This window comes from Alligator mississippiensis, chromosome 4 (assembly GCF_030867095.1).
Source record: "Alligator mississippiensis isolate rAllMis1 chromosome 4, rAllMis1, whole genome shotgun sequence".
Classification (NCBI taxonomy): Eukaryota; Metazoa; Chordata; order Crocodylia; family Alligatoridae; genus Alligator; species Alligator mississippiensis.
Genome location: NC_081827.1, coordinates 3,804,355 through 3,820,612, shown reverse-complemented (window position 1 = coordinate 3,820,612; position 16,258 = coordinate 3,804,355). Strand labels below are relative to the sequence as shown.

Genomic DNA, 16,258 nt, shown 5'->3' with positions numbered 1-16,258 from the left:
GAGCCAGCACCACTTCCCTTGGAAGTCGGTTCGAGATCCTAGCCGCCCTGACTGTGAGGTAGTTCCTACGGATGGTGTTACCAGATTTGCCCATTACTTTGGGGTGTGCTCATTTATTAGGGATAGTTTCTAGGGTCTTGGTGATTCTGTCAATGAGCTGCTTGTGTTACTATACGGAGCTGTATCTCTCCCTTCTGCAAGCCCTCACCCCCAATGGAGCTATCTTGCAGGACTCAATCTCAATGGGACTGGGTTCCTCCAGTCACCAAATCAGTCATACACACAAACACACACAAATTAACGTGACACGCCTGACCTGGCTGGGTTGATCAGCATGGACGGGCTGACACCCTCATATGCCAAGAATCAGTTAATCAGAGCAACAACAAAATGCAGTCAGACACAAGACCACAGGTAAACAGAATCCCTCTGCATCCGGCTGGGTGTCCAGCTGACACCCTCATGGGCCAGCATTCAGTTCATAAGGGCACGTCTGAGTCAAACTGGGTCAATCAGCCTGTACAAGCTGATCCCCTTATGTGTTTCAAACTCAGCACGTCCCAGTCTTTGGCCTCTTGATGAGCAGACCCCACAGTATTTTTGGGCTTCACAGGGATCTTTAGCTTAGGTAAAAGAAGCGTTGCTGCAGAGCACGGGAGGAAAGAGAAGCAGAGAAGGAAAAATATACCCAATTACTACCAGTTTGACTATAAAAGTTATTTATTGCTAAGCATATGAAATATATAATGGTACTAGTAGTAATAGATATGCAAAAGAAAAACACACACACAAACAATTACAATACTACCCTGGTTTCACTAAGTATTTAGGGAAACTTTGCTCAAGCTTAACTAATACAGCTCAGGTTCAGAAATTTGTGTCTAGAGAGAAAAGAGAGAGAGAGAGCGCTGGGATCTCACCAGTCCAAGGTACTCGGGCTGCAGAGCTGACAGGCACAGTCCTTGAAGGGAGATGATCTGTTCTTCCAGCGTCCCAAGAACAACAGGGCATGGTGTCAGCACAGGAGTTTTTCTTCTTTCTTTCTCTCTTCTGTCTTCTTCTTTCTGAAGCACCTCTCTCTTCTTCTTGATGCACACACACTTTTTACAGATTTTTATACCCTCAATTCAGCTGCTTCGAAGCATCCTTAATTGTGTAAATCATTGTCTTTTCTATTGACAAAGGGTTATCTGGTTTGGAACATCTCAAGAAACTGATAATCAGGAAACACTTAAGATTAGGGAGTAACCAAATACTTGGGAGCCAGCTTGAGATTCCTATGGATGGCAGATATCCTGATGGGATATCTCATGGTTTCTTCAGAAACAATAGATCACTTGCAGCATCAGGATTTTGGATTTTCACTTGTTGTGAACAAGCCTCAGCTTAGCATGACTTTTCCAGATCTTACTATAGTCTTTTAATAGACTTAAAGCAATTATTGGGGTGCTCATAACCTTTTGTGGAGAGGACTCCCACCAGTCATCTTGGAAAAAGCATGACAACACCTGTGATTAGGGCTTCAATGGGTTGGACGCTGTGATGAACCCTTTACCATTGTTCAAATGTTGCCCATGCCCCCTCTGACTCGATCTCTTGCCTCAGCATTCCCTAACCCAGCACCCGAACTTTAGTCAATCAAGTTTAAATAGGCCTCCCATAGTGGGACCGGGGAATGTACGGCCCGAGATGCCTATTAAACTTAGAGCTGTGTGTGTGTGTCTAGGGGGGGGAAAGTCCTTAGCAAATCCAGATTAGAACTGGTCTGATAAATGCTGAGCTGGGTGTGTGTGAACATGGGTTGATTAACATTTGGAGCACAGATTCCCCATCATGCAGTGCTCCCCTGCTTCTCTGGTCCCAGAATTCACTGCAGTCTCTGCTTCAGGCTTTCCGTTCTCCATCTCCCATGTAAATGAATGGTCATCTGGTTCCATCTTGGATGCAAATGAGACCTAGGGCGGTTGTTTCATTCTTGTCACCCTTATCTGGAGGGTCTTAGGTGTGTCTCCACTGTATCTTAATCAGTTTTGTTTATGTAGAGGAGAGGAGGGACGGGGGGTGAGTCAGACAGACTGCATCCTGTGCCAGGGTTGCCCGAGAACACAGAGCTGAGAGTTAACAATGTCTAATCTGAACCTACTCTCCAACAACTTGTGGCCGTTATTCCTTGTTATCCCAGGGGCGCTAGGGGAAACAAGGTCTCCCCCAAACCCTTCTGGTCCCCCCTAGTGAGTTTATAGATGGTCACCAGGTCCCCCTCAGCCTTCTCTTGTGAAGGCTGAACAGGTTCAGGTCCCGTAGCCTCTCGTTGTAGGGTCTGCCCTGCTGTCCCCGGATCATGCGGGTGGCCTCCTCTGGACCCTCTCCATGTTGTTCACATCCCTCTTGAAGTGCGGCGCCCAGAACTGGACACAGTACTCCAGCTGTGGCCTGACCAGTGGCGCGTGGAGGGGGAGGATCACCTCCTTGGCCCTACTTGAGATGCACCTGTGGATGCACGATAGGGTCCGGTTAACCCTGCCGACCATGACCTCGCATTGTCGGCCCACGTTCATCTTGGAGTTAATAATGACTCCAAGATCCCTTTCTGCCTCCATGCTCTCAAGAAGGGAGTTTCCCATCTTATAAGTGTGTTGCCGGTTACTACTGCCCACGTGCATCACCCTGCACTTGTCCGTATTGAAACGCATCCTGTTTTTGTTAGCCCACCCCTGCAACCTATCCACGTCTTTTTGCAGTCTCTCCCTCCCTACTAGCGTGCCCACCTCACCCCAAATTTTGGTATCATCAGCCAATTTGAACAGGTTGCTTTTCACCCCGTCGTCCAAATGACTGATAAAGAAATTGAACAGCATGGGCCCAAAGACCGAGCCCTGGAGGACTCCGCTGCCCACTTCCCCCCAGGTCAAATATGACCCGTCCACCATCACCTTCTGAGTACGACCCTTCAGCCAATCTGCAATCCATCTGACCGTGTAGGCATCGATGCCACAGTCGCCTAGTTTTTTAATGAGGATGGGGTGGGAGACAGTGTCGAAGGCCTTGCTGAAGTCCAGAAAGAGTACATCCACGGCGACACCTGCACCCAATGCTTTTGTGACCTGATCGTAAAAGGCAATCAGGTTGGTCTGACATGACCTGCCCCTAACAAAGCCGTGCTGGTTGCCCTTGAGCATCATCCCCGATGCTGGCCCATCACAGATGTGCTCCTTGATGATCTTCTCAAAGAGTTTCCCCAGGATTGAGGTAAGACTGACGGGCCTATAGTTGCCTGGGTCCTCCCTCCTGCCTTTCTTAAAGATGGGGACCACATTGGCTATCTTCCAATCATCTGGCACCTGGCCCGAGCACCATGAGCGCTCATAGAGCCGTTCCAAGGGCCCTGCAATAACCCCTGGTAGCACCCTCTGCACCCTGGGGTGGAGAGCATCTGGACCTGCTGACTTGAATACGTCCAGCCCCTCCAGAAGCACTCTAACCCAGTCCTCCTCACCCTTAGATCTGGAGGCGTCCCCCTGAGTCCGTCTTGAATCACGGTGGGGGAGTCCTGGTCCCTGCACAAGAAAATGGAAGTGAAGAATTTGTTAAAGATGTCTGCCTTCTCCTCTGGCGCAGCCACCAGGTTGCCCAGCGCATCTTGCAGGGGCCCCACATTTCCCGGTGCCTTCTTCATCCTCCCTATATATTTGAAAAAGGACTTTTTATTATGTTTGATCTTGAAGGCTAGTCCTAGCTCTACGTCCGCCTTAGCTTTCCTAACAGCCCCCCTACAGGCCCGAGCAGTGGAGGTATACTCCTCTCTGGAGATAGCCCCTCCTTCCACCGGGTGTACACCGCCTTTTTGGCAACCAGGCATTCCTGGACTTCCTTGGTGAGCCAGGGGGGTTTTGGGAAGTCTTGCCCCCCTTGCTTCTTGTTGGGATCGTCACCCCTTGGGCCCTGGGAACAAAGCTCCATGTCGGGCTCCTTGTCACCTGCATGAACCCTGCCCTGGACGCCCAGCCCTCACCCCCTGCTGCACCCACTTCTGGGGAGGGGGTGGGAAGGGGAGGAAGGCACAGCTGCAACTACCCCAGGGCCTGTGCCTACCCCGGGGGTCTGTCTCCTGCCCCCACGGCGCTGGCTGCACTAGAAAGGGCTCCACATGCAGCTGGGGCACCCTGCACGGTGTGTGTGGGGGCAGCTGCCAGACCACTCGATGGGGACCATTACCTGCTGCCGTCCAGCCAGGGCTGCACTGGGAGGGGGAGACAAGGCTCAGCCTGGGTGCAGGCAGTTGGGCCAGGCCGTGCTGCGGGGGCTGCCATGCCGGGAGGGCACTGGCCGTGGGGGGCTCCCAGCGGTGCCTGGGGCCTGAGAACAGCAGTGGGGCCGACCGGGACACGAGCGTCTCTCCCTTCTGCCCGGGGATGAGGGGCTCCATCCCTGCACTGCTCCCCCCCCCAGCCCAGAGGCAGCAAACACCAGGCCCTGTGCAGATGTGGAGATGTTTTATTGCCCGTAGACATGGCATGGTATGGCACAGTGTTGGGCACGGCTGCAGCCAGTGCAGGGGGCAGAGTGGGCCTGGTAACGATGCAGCCCTGGGGTCGTGCCCATCTCAGGCAGTGTCCACATGCATTTCTTCACCTGGCTGGGCCTGGGCCATGGGCATGGAGATTACCAGTGGCTCTGTACCCACCGCCGCCTCCTCCCAGTCCTGGAAGCAGAGGGGGATCATCAGCACCGTGGACCCCTGGGCTCAGCACCACGTCCCATGCAGCATGGAGACCCTGGGCCCACGGCTCCCTGCACAGAGCAGCCATGAGCCCACCGGCCAGGAGGCAGCCGGGCTCCAGGTTGAGCTGCTACCTCCCCTGCCCAAAGCCGCCCCGGGGCAGTGTCCCCAGCGAGGGGCTCCGAGCCGCAGCCGCACCCTTCAAAGCAGCGCAGCCCCCCGGGAGACGGGGACCCCTCCGCCCCTGCACGGAGCCCAGGCAGAGCCCCTGCCCGGCCCGGGGCCAAGCCTCGCCCGCTTACCTGCGCCCGGCAGCACAAGGCCTGGCAGGTGCAGACGAGGCAGCAGGCGGCAATGACGAGGGCACCGGCCGTGGTCACCACCAGCAGCACCCCGACGCCCAGGAGCAGGTTCTGGGGGCAGAGCGCATGGGCAGCGCCTGTGGCCTCCGGGCTCCTGGGCCCTGCCGGGACGGGGGCTACTCCCTCCTGTCCCACCCCCAGGCATCCCCCATCCTCGTGCCAGTGCCCTCCGGGACTGCCCCGCTGTGATGCTGCCCAGGGCTGAACCCCACGGCCCAGCACCCAGCCAGGCCCCTGCAGCGCTGCCAGCACCACGCAGGCTCCCGGAGAGCGGGGCAGGGCAGCAGGGCAGGGGTCTGCTGCACATGGGGCAGCTGCTCACCAGGAGAGAGGCCAGGTATCGACAGCACTCCTCCTGCCTCCAGGTCACCTCTTCCGGGCTGATGTCACCTTGGGGTCACACGTGTACATGGAGGAATACCACCAACGGCGCTGGATGTCCTGCACACTGATCACCATGGCCACGACCGCCACCACCACACTGGCCAGGGCCAGGAGTGCAGTGAGCAGCACCTGAAAGGGGGAAGGTGTGTAAGGGACCTGTGCAGGGCAACTAGGATGCACACACGTCACACACAGGCATACACAATGTACACACATACACACACATATGCAAACACATGGACATACATGCACATGTACGCACATGCACACGACATGCACTCACAAAAAACACACAAGTGCAAACAAGCATGCACGTGCACACACGTGGACACACATAGCTTCTTCCCTGCACAGAGCCCCCCACTCCAGCCTCAGTTGGGGGAGACCCGCTGGAGCAGGGAACCCATCCCCAGGACATCGCCGCTCTGTGCTGCCCACCAGGACCACGCTGGCACCGGCTCTGGCCTCTGGGCACCGCTCGGCCTGGCAGGACCGGAGACTCCCCACCCCCCGAGAGCCCCCTCCCAGGCAGAGGCCATGTCCGGCGCAGCCCCTGGCACTCACCCAGCAGCCGGCTTTATACTTTCAGCAGAGAATGGAGAACGTGCCCAACACCACGAACTGGGAGAGAGGTGCCAGCATGAGCGTGGGGCTGGGCTGGCACAGACCTGGGCGCAGCCGAGGGGCCTGGCCACATACGGGGTGGGAGATGGACCACATGGGGATCAGCCACGGCCTTCTGCACTCACAGGGGTCACAGCAGTGCCACGAACCCGCCGTGAGCTCTGAGACAGCGAAGGCCCCCACCCCCTCTACGGCAGCCCTAGGAGTCGCACTGGGGCACTGGGGGTGCTGCCCAGGCCTGGGGGCTCAGGGCAGGACACACGCCCCACGTGCTGGTGGGACAGGCCCTGCTGCCCCAGGCCACAGGATGATGGAGGGGGGAACAACGCGGCTCTGGGGAAGGACGCCCAGGCCCCCTGACCACGAGGAAAGGGAGCCGACTGCGGCTGCACCTCGGCAAGGCTCGGACGCCCTGGCGCGGGACAGGCTCCAGGGGAGGTGCGTGCTGCGCAGAAGCGCTGATTTATAAGACCTGGGGTGACGCTGTGTCAAAGGCCTTTTTCAAGTCTAGGTAAACAACATCTACCTCTGTTCCCTCACCCAAGCCTTTTGTGACCCGGGCGGAAAATGAAACTAGGTTGGTCAGGCAGGATCTGCCTGCTACGAACCCATGCTGATTGCCCCTTGGCATTACTTTACCCACTGGTCCCCCGCAAATGTGATCTTGAACTATTTTCTCAAAGGTCTTGCCAAGGATAGAGGTGAGACTAACCGGTCTATAGTTACCTGCATCCTCCTTCCTCCCCGTCTTGAAAATAGGGACCACGCTGGCCCTATTCCAGTCCTTTGGGACGTGTCCTGAGCACCACGAGTGCTCACACAGTTGTGCCAGCGGGTCTGCTTTGACTCCAGCTAATTCACTCAGTACCCTCGGGTGAAGATCATCAGGGCCTGTTGACTTAAATACATTCAGCCCCTCCGGATGCCCCCTTCCTAGGTCTGCATGAACCGCTGCTGGGTTGGCATCTATCCTGGGCTTGTCCAAAGTCCTAATGGGATGCGTGTTCGTATTTGTGTCCAGGAACACGGATGCAAAGAATTCATTTAGAAGCTGTGCTTCAGCCTTCCTATCTGTTACCAGTTGTCCTTGTTCAAGCTGAAGGGGCCCTAAATTATCCTGCACTTCCTTTTTGCTGCCTACGTACTGAAAAAATGCCTTTTCGTTATCCTTGACTTTTGTTGGCAGCCTCAGCTCCATCTCCGCTTTGGCTCTCTCTCTGCTTCCCTGCAGGCTCAAGCCACGCAGGTGAACTCCTCCTCGGTGGCAAACCCTGCTTCCACAGCCCGTAAGCCTCTGTTGTCCTCACCAGGCTCTCCTGGACTTCCCTGCTCAGCCAAGAAGGTTTCTTTGCTTTTTTGCCCCCTTCTATGTGGACTGGGATAGCCTTTTATTGTGCCTGCGGGATCAGTCCGTTGAGAAATCCCCACCCTTCCTGGACTCCCATCTCTGCGAGGCTATTACCAGTCAGTCCCTCCCTAACTAATCCCCTGAGCCTGTTGAAGTTGGCCTTCCTGAAGTCTAGCACTTCTGCCCTGATAGTTATCTTCCCCACCTTTCGCCAGGTAGTGAACTCTGTCACTGGGTGGTCACGCTCCCCGAGGTGACCTTGCACCTGCAGATCCTCCACCAAGGCCTCCCCTGTGGCCAGCACCAAGTCTAGCAAGGCATCGCCCCGGTGGGGACGCGAACCCCCTGTGAGAGGTGACAGTCCTGTAAGGAGGTTAGATATTTCCGTGCACGGGCCGACCTGGCTGCCTGCTTCTCCCAACAGATAGATGTCTGGGAAGGTTAAGTCCCCCATGACAACCAGTTCAGGCTGACGGGCACTGGGAGGGCGGCGTGGAGAGCCCGAGAGGCCGCATGCGCCGCTGTGTGCACCCTGGGGTTCAGGGGAGCAGGGGAGGTGCAGGGCGCCAGGAGCTGACACGCGGGGCGGGCGTGGGACCAAGTCTCCTGGGAGCCGAGCAGCTGCCCCGCGGGAGGGGAGAGCAGGTCCCCAGGGGCCCGTGGCCCGCGCCCCACACCAAGCCACACACCACAGCTGCTGTCCAGAAGGGAGACGCCTTCCAGTACTCCTCCGTGTCCAGCGTGAAGCACAGCATCACTCCCAGCGCCGCACACACCAGCCTCAGCAGGATCTGTGCAGCCTGCAACAGCCGTGCCGGGGTTGGGGTTAGGGCTTGGGCTTGTGCCCAGCCCTCCCCACAGTGGCACGGTGCCCACCGCCGCCTGACCCAGAATAGCCACAAACAGCATGTGCAGGGTGGATCCTCCTCGGGGATGTCTGTGGAGAGCGTCCGGCGTGACCCCCAGAGCCGGCCCAGCGCCAGGGAGCCCTGGAGGGGCTGTGCCCTTTGCAAGCGTTGCAGCCAGGTGGGCCCCCCCGGCCAGAGGGAGCTGAACTCTTGCCGCCATGTCCTGTCCCGCGGGGCAATGGAGATGCTCGATGCCAGGATCAGGCCCAGCTCCAGGGAAAGCAGGGCTCAGGCCAGGGGCCGGGGGGTGTCATCCATCTCCAGACCGGAGCTAGCAGGGTGGGCGCCAGCAGCCACAGACCCTTGGACAGCTCCCTCGTGCTGGCCCGGCCGACTCCGTCCTGCTTTGCCGGCTGCCTTGGCCCCAGGACACCTGCCTCGTGTGCAGGCCTGTGGGCGATGCCAGTCGGAGCTGCAGCCCCGGTGCTGCGACCCCGCCGCCCTGGGTGTGTCACCGCACATCGTTCGGTCAGGGGTGTAAGAAAGCCTCGACAGCGCGGGAGGTGGGTTAGCATCATAGTATCATAGTTTCATAGTAGATAGGGTCAGGAGGGACCTGAACAGATCGTCTAGCCTGACCCCCTGCCACAGGCAGGAATGAATGCTGGGTTCACAAGAGCCCAGACAGGGGATCATCCAACCTCCTCTTGAATTTGCCCAAGGTAGGGGCGAGGACCACTTCCCTGGGAAGCTGGTTCCAGATTTTGGCCACCCTAACTGTAAAATATTGCCGTCTGATCTCCAACCTAAACCTGTTCTCCATCAGCTTATGACCATTGTTCCTCGTCACCCCAGTTGGTGCTGGGGAGAAAAGGGCTCTGCCTGTTTGCTGTTGATCCCCCCGATGAGCTTGTAGGCAGCCACCAGGTCCCCCTCAGCCTCCTCTTGCTGAGGCTGAACAGGTTCAGGTCCCTCCATCTCTCCTCATAGGGCCTGCCCTGCTGCCCTCTCACCAAGCGGGTGGCCTTCTCTGAACCCTCTCCAGGCTGGCCACATCCCTCCTGAAGTGCGGCGCCCAGAACTGGATGCAGTACTCCAAGTGCGGCCTGACCAAAGTCGCATAGAGGGGGAGGATCGCCTCTCTGGACTGGCTTGAGATGCACCTTTGGATGCATGACAAGGTCTGGCTGGCCTTGCTGGCTGCAGTCTGGCATTGGCGGCTCATGTTCATCTTGGAGTCAATGATGACTCCGAGATCCCTTTCCGCCTCTGTGCTTTCAAGAGGGGAACTCCCCAGCCTGTGTGTGTGCTGTGGATTCCTTCTCCCCAGGTGCAGCACCCTGCATTTGTCTGCGTTGAACCCCATCCTATTCTCGTTTGCCCCCACTTTTGCAGTCTGTCTAAATCTAGTTGCAGCCTCTCTCACCCTTCAAGTGTGTCCACCTCGCCCCACATCTTAGTGTCTGGCTACACGGTTGGTGGGCTTGCTCACAGATTGCTCGAGCGTTTGGTAAATTAGGACCAGAGACCGCATAAGTCTCCCTGAAGTAAACTGACTTTATTCTGCTCGTGCTGCTCTTTGTCACCAGTGAGCTCAGTGCACGAGCCGACCTGCATGCGAGGCTGCTCGGGGTGGCCGGATGCTGCCTAGCGCACAGCGAGAGCTGCGTGATGTGGGGACAGATTGGCCTGAGGGTAGAAGCCAATGTGGGGCTGGGCCAGGGCCAGGAGCCGGGGCACCCCTGTGCTGGGCACCGGAGAGCACCCATGGCTAGGGGCCATCTTGGGGCCTGGGATAGTCTGGGACAGCAGTGCAGGGATCGAGCCCCTGGTCCCTGGGCAGGAGGGAGAGACGCTCGTTGTGTCCAACCCCCTGCCCCTGGCAGGAAGGGGACTGAGGTCAGATGACCCCAGCCAGGTGACTATCTAGCCTGCTCTTGAAGACCTCCAAGCTAGGTGACAGCACCACCTCTCTTGGAAGCCCATTCCAGATCCTGGCCACCCTTACTGTGAAAAATTTCTTCCTAATCTCTAACCTAAATCCACTCTCAACTAGTTTACTCCCATTATTCCTAGTCACTCCCTGGGGCGCCGTAGTAAACAGTGCTTCCCTTATTCCCCGTTGACCTCCCCTAATAAATGTATAGGCGGCCACAAGATCTTCCCTCAGCCGTCTCTTGTGAAGGCTGAAGAGATTCAGCTCTCTCAACCTCCCCCCGTAGGGTCTATCACCAAAGCCACTAATCATGCGAGTGGCCTCCTCTGGCCCCTCTCAAGATTCCCCGTGTCCCTCTTGAAGTGCGGCGCCCAAAACTGAACACAGTACTCCAACTGCAGCCTGACCAGTGCCGCATAGAGGGGGAGCATCACCTCCTTGGATCTATTAGTCATGCACCTGCTAATGCACAAGAAGGTGTGATTGGCCTTGTTGATGGCCTCGTTACACTGCCGGCTTACGTTCATCTTGGAGTCAGTTATGACTCCAAGATCCCTCTCTGCCTCCGAGCTGCTGAGAAGGACACTCCCCAACCTATAGGTGTGCTGGGCGTTCCTCCTTCCCAGGTGGAGTACCTTACATTTCTCTTTATTAATTTGCATTAAATTGCAGGGGACTGGACTTGATGACCTTCAAGGTCCCTTCCATCCCTAATGTCTATGAAATGTATGAAATCCCAGCCTGGGGACCCCTGTCCTGTTTCCAGCACCTAACCAGCCTGCAGGACCAGCAGGAGAAGCTCACAAATGCTACTAACGGGTGGAACCGAGGGCAGAAGGGTTGTCATTGTGTGTCCATTGCCTGGAGCTGCTGCAGCCACTAGGCGGCAAAGAAATTGGAGGCAGGGAGCATGAACTCAAACTCAATCCTGCCTGACTCGAAGAGCAGGATCTTGAACTTTTCCCCTTCCTGAATCAGACTTTCTACCCACTCTGCATTTTTATTTCCATTGGTCCTGGCCTGCAGCCCAGGCAATGCCCTTGCACGGTGGAGCTCCAAGCTCATCCAGGAGGCCCAGACCTCCTCTAAGACAGCCTGTGGCTGCTGGGACCAGCCGGGCTGTGGCCGATCACTTTATGAGTTGCTGGAGGCAGGCCGAGGGTCACACCAGGTATCCGCTGCAGTCCCAGTCGTCCAGCTGAGCTTGAAGCTGTATCCTGGTCAAGGGGGATGGTAGAGCAGAGCCAGGAGGCCAAAAAATAGCAGGGCAGGGACCGGTGAGGCTGGGGTCAGGCAGAGGCAAGGCAGAGGTGCAGGAGCTCGCCCAGAAGTCATGTTGCAAGTCCCAGAGGTTTTCGAGTTGCCTTGCCGGGGCTCAGGGTTCCCTAGGGTCCTCCTGGGCACCTGGCTTCTCATCTCTGTCCTCATGGGAGAGAGCAGGCTGCGCTGGGCTGGTGCCCGACTGCATTTTGTTGCTGTCTGCTGACTCGGCTGCTTTGGGTTTGAATCCCTGAAGTCATCATAGCAGTGGCTTGCACACCCCTGGTGTGCCTGCGGCGACGGAGCCTTGCTAGTCCCTGCAGTGTCTTCCCCAGCACAGGTTGGATAATGGCATAATCCTGTGTTTAAATTGCACCTGGGCTTGTGTTAGATGTAGGATGGCGGGGTCCAGCCCGAGGGTTCTGGGGATCAGGAGCTGGAGAGCGCGATGGGCCCCAGGGTGCAGGCGCACCTGCATTTCTGTGCGGTAGCCCTTCCCTCTCCCTTCCACAAGCCCCACAGTGAAGAAGTGGGTCTCTTTCCCCTGTACCATGATGGGCTGAGTTGGGGGCACTGGTGTGGGAGATGTTCTTCCCTAGGCCGGATCCCCCTGTAGCATAGGGGGGAGTGAGGGAACAGCCAGACTGGGGTGGAATGGATATAGGAGATCCTGCTCATGGGACAGTGGGTCTGGTGCTCCTGGAAGCCCCCATCTATGTGCTGTGGCCTGAGGCACCCTGGATGGATTGTGGGGACCTGCTTCTGGAGCGCTGGTGGGAGCTACTGGCAGACCTGGCCTCCATCCTAGTGTGGCTTGGTGGCAGGATGTGATACCTACTTTAGGGGTGGGATGTCCTTGGAGCAATTCCTGAATGTGCCTCCAGTGCCAGTAAATGCCCGGGTAGTGGCGGGGCTCAGTGCCTGCAGGTAAGACTTCCCAGCTCAGCTCTCAGTCTGCTCCTGGTGGCAGCAGCAGCTCTGGCCCCTGGAAAGGCAGTGACATATCACTCCTGCCCTTTGCTCCTGCCTTGGTTGCACTGCTGGCTCCAAGGCTGGTGCAAGGGAGTGGCAAGGGCTGGAGGAGCCTCCCCTATGGCTGAGAAAGCCCTGCCCTGCCTTGCCCATGCCACCCCCTCCCCCCTGTTAACCCCAAGCTGGGCTGGCTTGAACCAGCAGCCTTCTGCTTGGCCTTCCAATGCAGTAGCCATGGCCCCCAGAGCCCCTGCAGCTCCTTTCACGTTCTCCCAGCTACAAAAATGGCTGTCCCCTACCCAGAGCTGAGCTAGACACTGACCACTTGGGAGGGGAAGGGCAGGAGCTGGAGCAGCCCCACAGTGCTGCCGCAGCTGCCCTTTCCCCTTCCTCAGGCCCTGGAAAGAGCCAGGGAGCAAAGCAGAAACATGGAGGGTATCTCTACAGAGCCGGGCTGAGTAGAGACCCAGGCTGGGTGCAGAGGGCACAGGCCTGAGCAGCGTGAAGGTGAGACTAGGTAAAAATGGGCTTGTCCAGGATTTGAACCCAGGACCTCTTGCACCCCAAGCAAGAATCATACCCCTAGACCAATGAGCCAAGGTTAGTGCTTATTTTTCCAGATGTTTTCAAGGAGAGTTGCCAGCAGGGCTGGAAACTTGTCCTCGACCCCAGGCTGTCATTAGCTCTGTGGTTTCCAGCCTTGCCTGCAGCTCTGCTAAGCACACAGGGGCTGAGCCCCATCCCCTGCCAGTGGGTAGGGCAGGGCCTGGTTCTCTCCCAGCTTCCCTCCTGCCTGTGGGACCCTCCAGGCCCCTCCAAAGAGGAAGCGACTGCAAACCAGGGGGTCGTAGCCCAGCAGGTACATATAGTGCAGCCTTGGTACAGGCACAAGTGAACAGCGTGCCCTGATCAAAGGGTTGGCCAGGACAAAGGAGTGCTGCCCAGGCCTGGCCCCAACCCCAGTGTGTCCCAAGGCCCTGGGGAGGAAGAAGTGAGAATCCCCCCCTCACCCTAGGGAGCCAGGCAGGAGAAGCAGCCGCTCATCTCACTGCTCCAACCACAGCAGCCCCTGCCTGGCTTGTAGATGCCCGGTCCTCCAGGCTGCCTATCCCAGCCTGTCCCCTCCAAGCACAGACAGAGCAGCACTGGGCTCCTGGGACTTGTTGCAGCCAGGGCAGAATCACCCTAAGACCCTGCAAGAAGAATAGGCAGCGATCGAAGTCCCAAGTAGACCAGCTCAAGGAAAGTGCCTGTCTCCCCCCAGCCCAGACTGGAGGCATCTTGATCTCAACTCCACACTGGGACAGAGGCTTCAAGGTGCACAGAGCAACAGAGAGCTGATGCTGCCTCAGCCAGGGCAGCAGGTTTCCCTGGGGAGCAGTTTTGGTTTCAAATGTCTAGGACGTACCACATGTCCAGCCCCGGGGCACCTCTCTCCATCTAGACACTCCTGCACATCCCATCTGCACGCCATCCGCAGAGTGTCCCAGAGCCCCTGCCTACGGCCCCAACTCTCGAATGCTGCTTGCACCCTTGTGCCGGGCTTTGGCTTGGACAGGTTTGATGTTAAGATCCCTCCTGGTTTTCAGCCACATTGTCTGGAGGGACACCGTCTTGATCTGGGACGGGGGAGCTGATTCAGCAGGCAGCAAGGGCAGGCTCTGTGTGTAGCACATGGAAGATCAGGGAGGGGAGAGGCAGTACCATGAGAGACAGGGCAGGGAGCAGAAAGCAGAGCAGCAGACATGGCAAGGGAAAGGATGCCTGGCACGCCTGCAAGAAGGTTGGCCCACAACAGCCTGAAAAGTCCCACAGGGATGGGGGGAAGGGATTCACTGGGGATTTGAACACAGGACTACTGGCATCCAAACCAGAATTGTGGCCTGATACGACAGCTGGCAGAGCCTCAGGTTGCCCACATATAGCAACCCTGGGGGGGTGGGGGGCGCTAGGAAGTGCCAGGGACCCACAACCACACATTGTCTCCAGCCAGGATCACCCTGTCTGTCCTGTGTGGACAGCAGAGAGGGGCTTGAATCTTTCCCTTCTCCTCCCAGCCTGCATGGGGGCAGGCTCTTTCCCTGTGCTGGATACAGGCAGCTCAGACCCTGAAGGGAAAGGAAAAGGAAAAGGGGCCCATCTGGGATTTAAAACTGGGACCTCTGCCATCATAAGCAAGAATCACAGGCCTGCCCCAAGCAGCCAGCTGGGTGCAGCCCCACCACGGCCACTGTCTCCAAGTAGAGGCAGGCAGGGCTGGAAAACTCTGCCACCCCCAAGGCTGTCATCAGGGCTTGCGGTTTCCAGCCCTGTCCATAGCTCTGCTGAGGACACAGAGGGAAGAGCCATGTCTCCAGGAGAGTCATTGCTCTGGGGGTTGATTGTCCCTTGTGAGCGGACCACCCAGCGCCACAGGATTTCCCAGGAAAAGGGTGTTCCCCTTCAAAGCAGGAAGGGATTTCAGGATCTAAGCACTGGGGGAAACTAGGAACATGGATCAGATTGCTGGTGTTGGCCACAAGTGCAGACAGAGCACTGCCCTGGTTTGGGGAGAGCAAGGGACAAGCCTCACTCACACCCCATATAAGACTTGAACTCAGGACTGCTTCAAGCTATGCCCTGCCAGCACTGCAGCCTTTACTCTTCCAGCTCTTGCAGCCAGTGTCAGGCAGAGTCTGGTCTTGGGGTGGCTGCAGGCAACTTCAACCCTAAAACCAATGGCAAAAGGGGCTCGTCCGGGATTTGAACCCGGGACCTCTCGCACCCTAAGCGAGAATCATACCCCTAGACCAACGAGCCAGCTGTGCACAGCTGCTTCCCAGATGTTCTCTCAACAGCAGCACTAGCTGGTCTGGAATTCCCCAACCACACACATGCTTGTCATTAGCTGTGTGGTTTCCAGCCCTGCCAAGAGCTTTGCTAAGGCCACATTGGGCTGAGTCCCATCCCCTGCTGGCAGGTAGCTTGGGGCCTGATTCACACCCATCTTCCCTGCTCACTGTGGAACCTTCCAGGACCCGGTGCTGACCCACCTAAAGGAAGAAGGGGCTCACATCCAAGGGGGAGTTTAGTCCTGAAGCCACACAAGGAGGAGCCTAGGCACAGGGGAGGAAAACAGTTGCAAAGTTTCATTGGGTCAACTACAGCCACCAAGGGCTGCCAGCGCCTGGGGAGGCAAAACCAATGGCACTCATAGTTCAGGACCTCTTACACCCAGAGCAAGTATCACACCCCTCGAGCAGGGAGCCTCCAGGGGAGAGGCTTCTCCACAGCTCTGCTCTGCACCCCAAAGGGCCCAGCCAAGTTGGCAGCTGCCCCATGCCTGGTCCTTCTGCTGCCCATCCCACCAGGCCCATCCATGCAGAGAGAGAAGCACTAGACAAACCCAAAAGCTCTCTCCCAACCTGCAGGATGCATGGGAGGTTGGGGGTTTAAGTCCTACAAGGGCAGGGCTTGACTCTCCCTGCTTAGTGCAATGACACTCTGCAGGCAGTGGTTCTTGGTGAGTGCCTGACAGAGGGAGTCCAAGCTGTGGCAGGGTTCAGGGCTCCCAGGGCCATGGGGGGGCTGCAAAACACCTGTTTGTGGTGGGCACAGCATGTCTGTCCTCCGTGAGTGTTTCTAGATCTCAGTCATCACTGAGAGCAGCTCCGGGTGTTCCTGGGGTGTCCAGGCAGGCCCAGGACTCCACTGAGCACTGGAAACATGCCGAGAACAAGCTGAGGCCCTATTTATGGCAACAGCAGCTCACTGTTCTGGCAGCTGGGGGCCACCTGGGGGTGGGCCACCCGTGGACAGAGAACA

General features: G+C 57.4%; 1 non-coding gene across 1 annotated transcript; it reads right to left on the bottom strand.

Moving 5' to 3' along the window:
• Positions 1-15,181: 15,181 nt before the first annotated feature.
• Positions 15,182-15,253, bottom strand: TRNAP-AGG (transfer RNA proline (anticodon AGG)). Its single transcript has one exon. It is a non-coding gene; the product is annotated as a tRNA-Pro (tRNA).
• Positions 15,254-16,258: the final 1,005 nt, after the last annotated feature.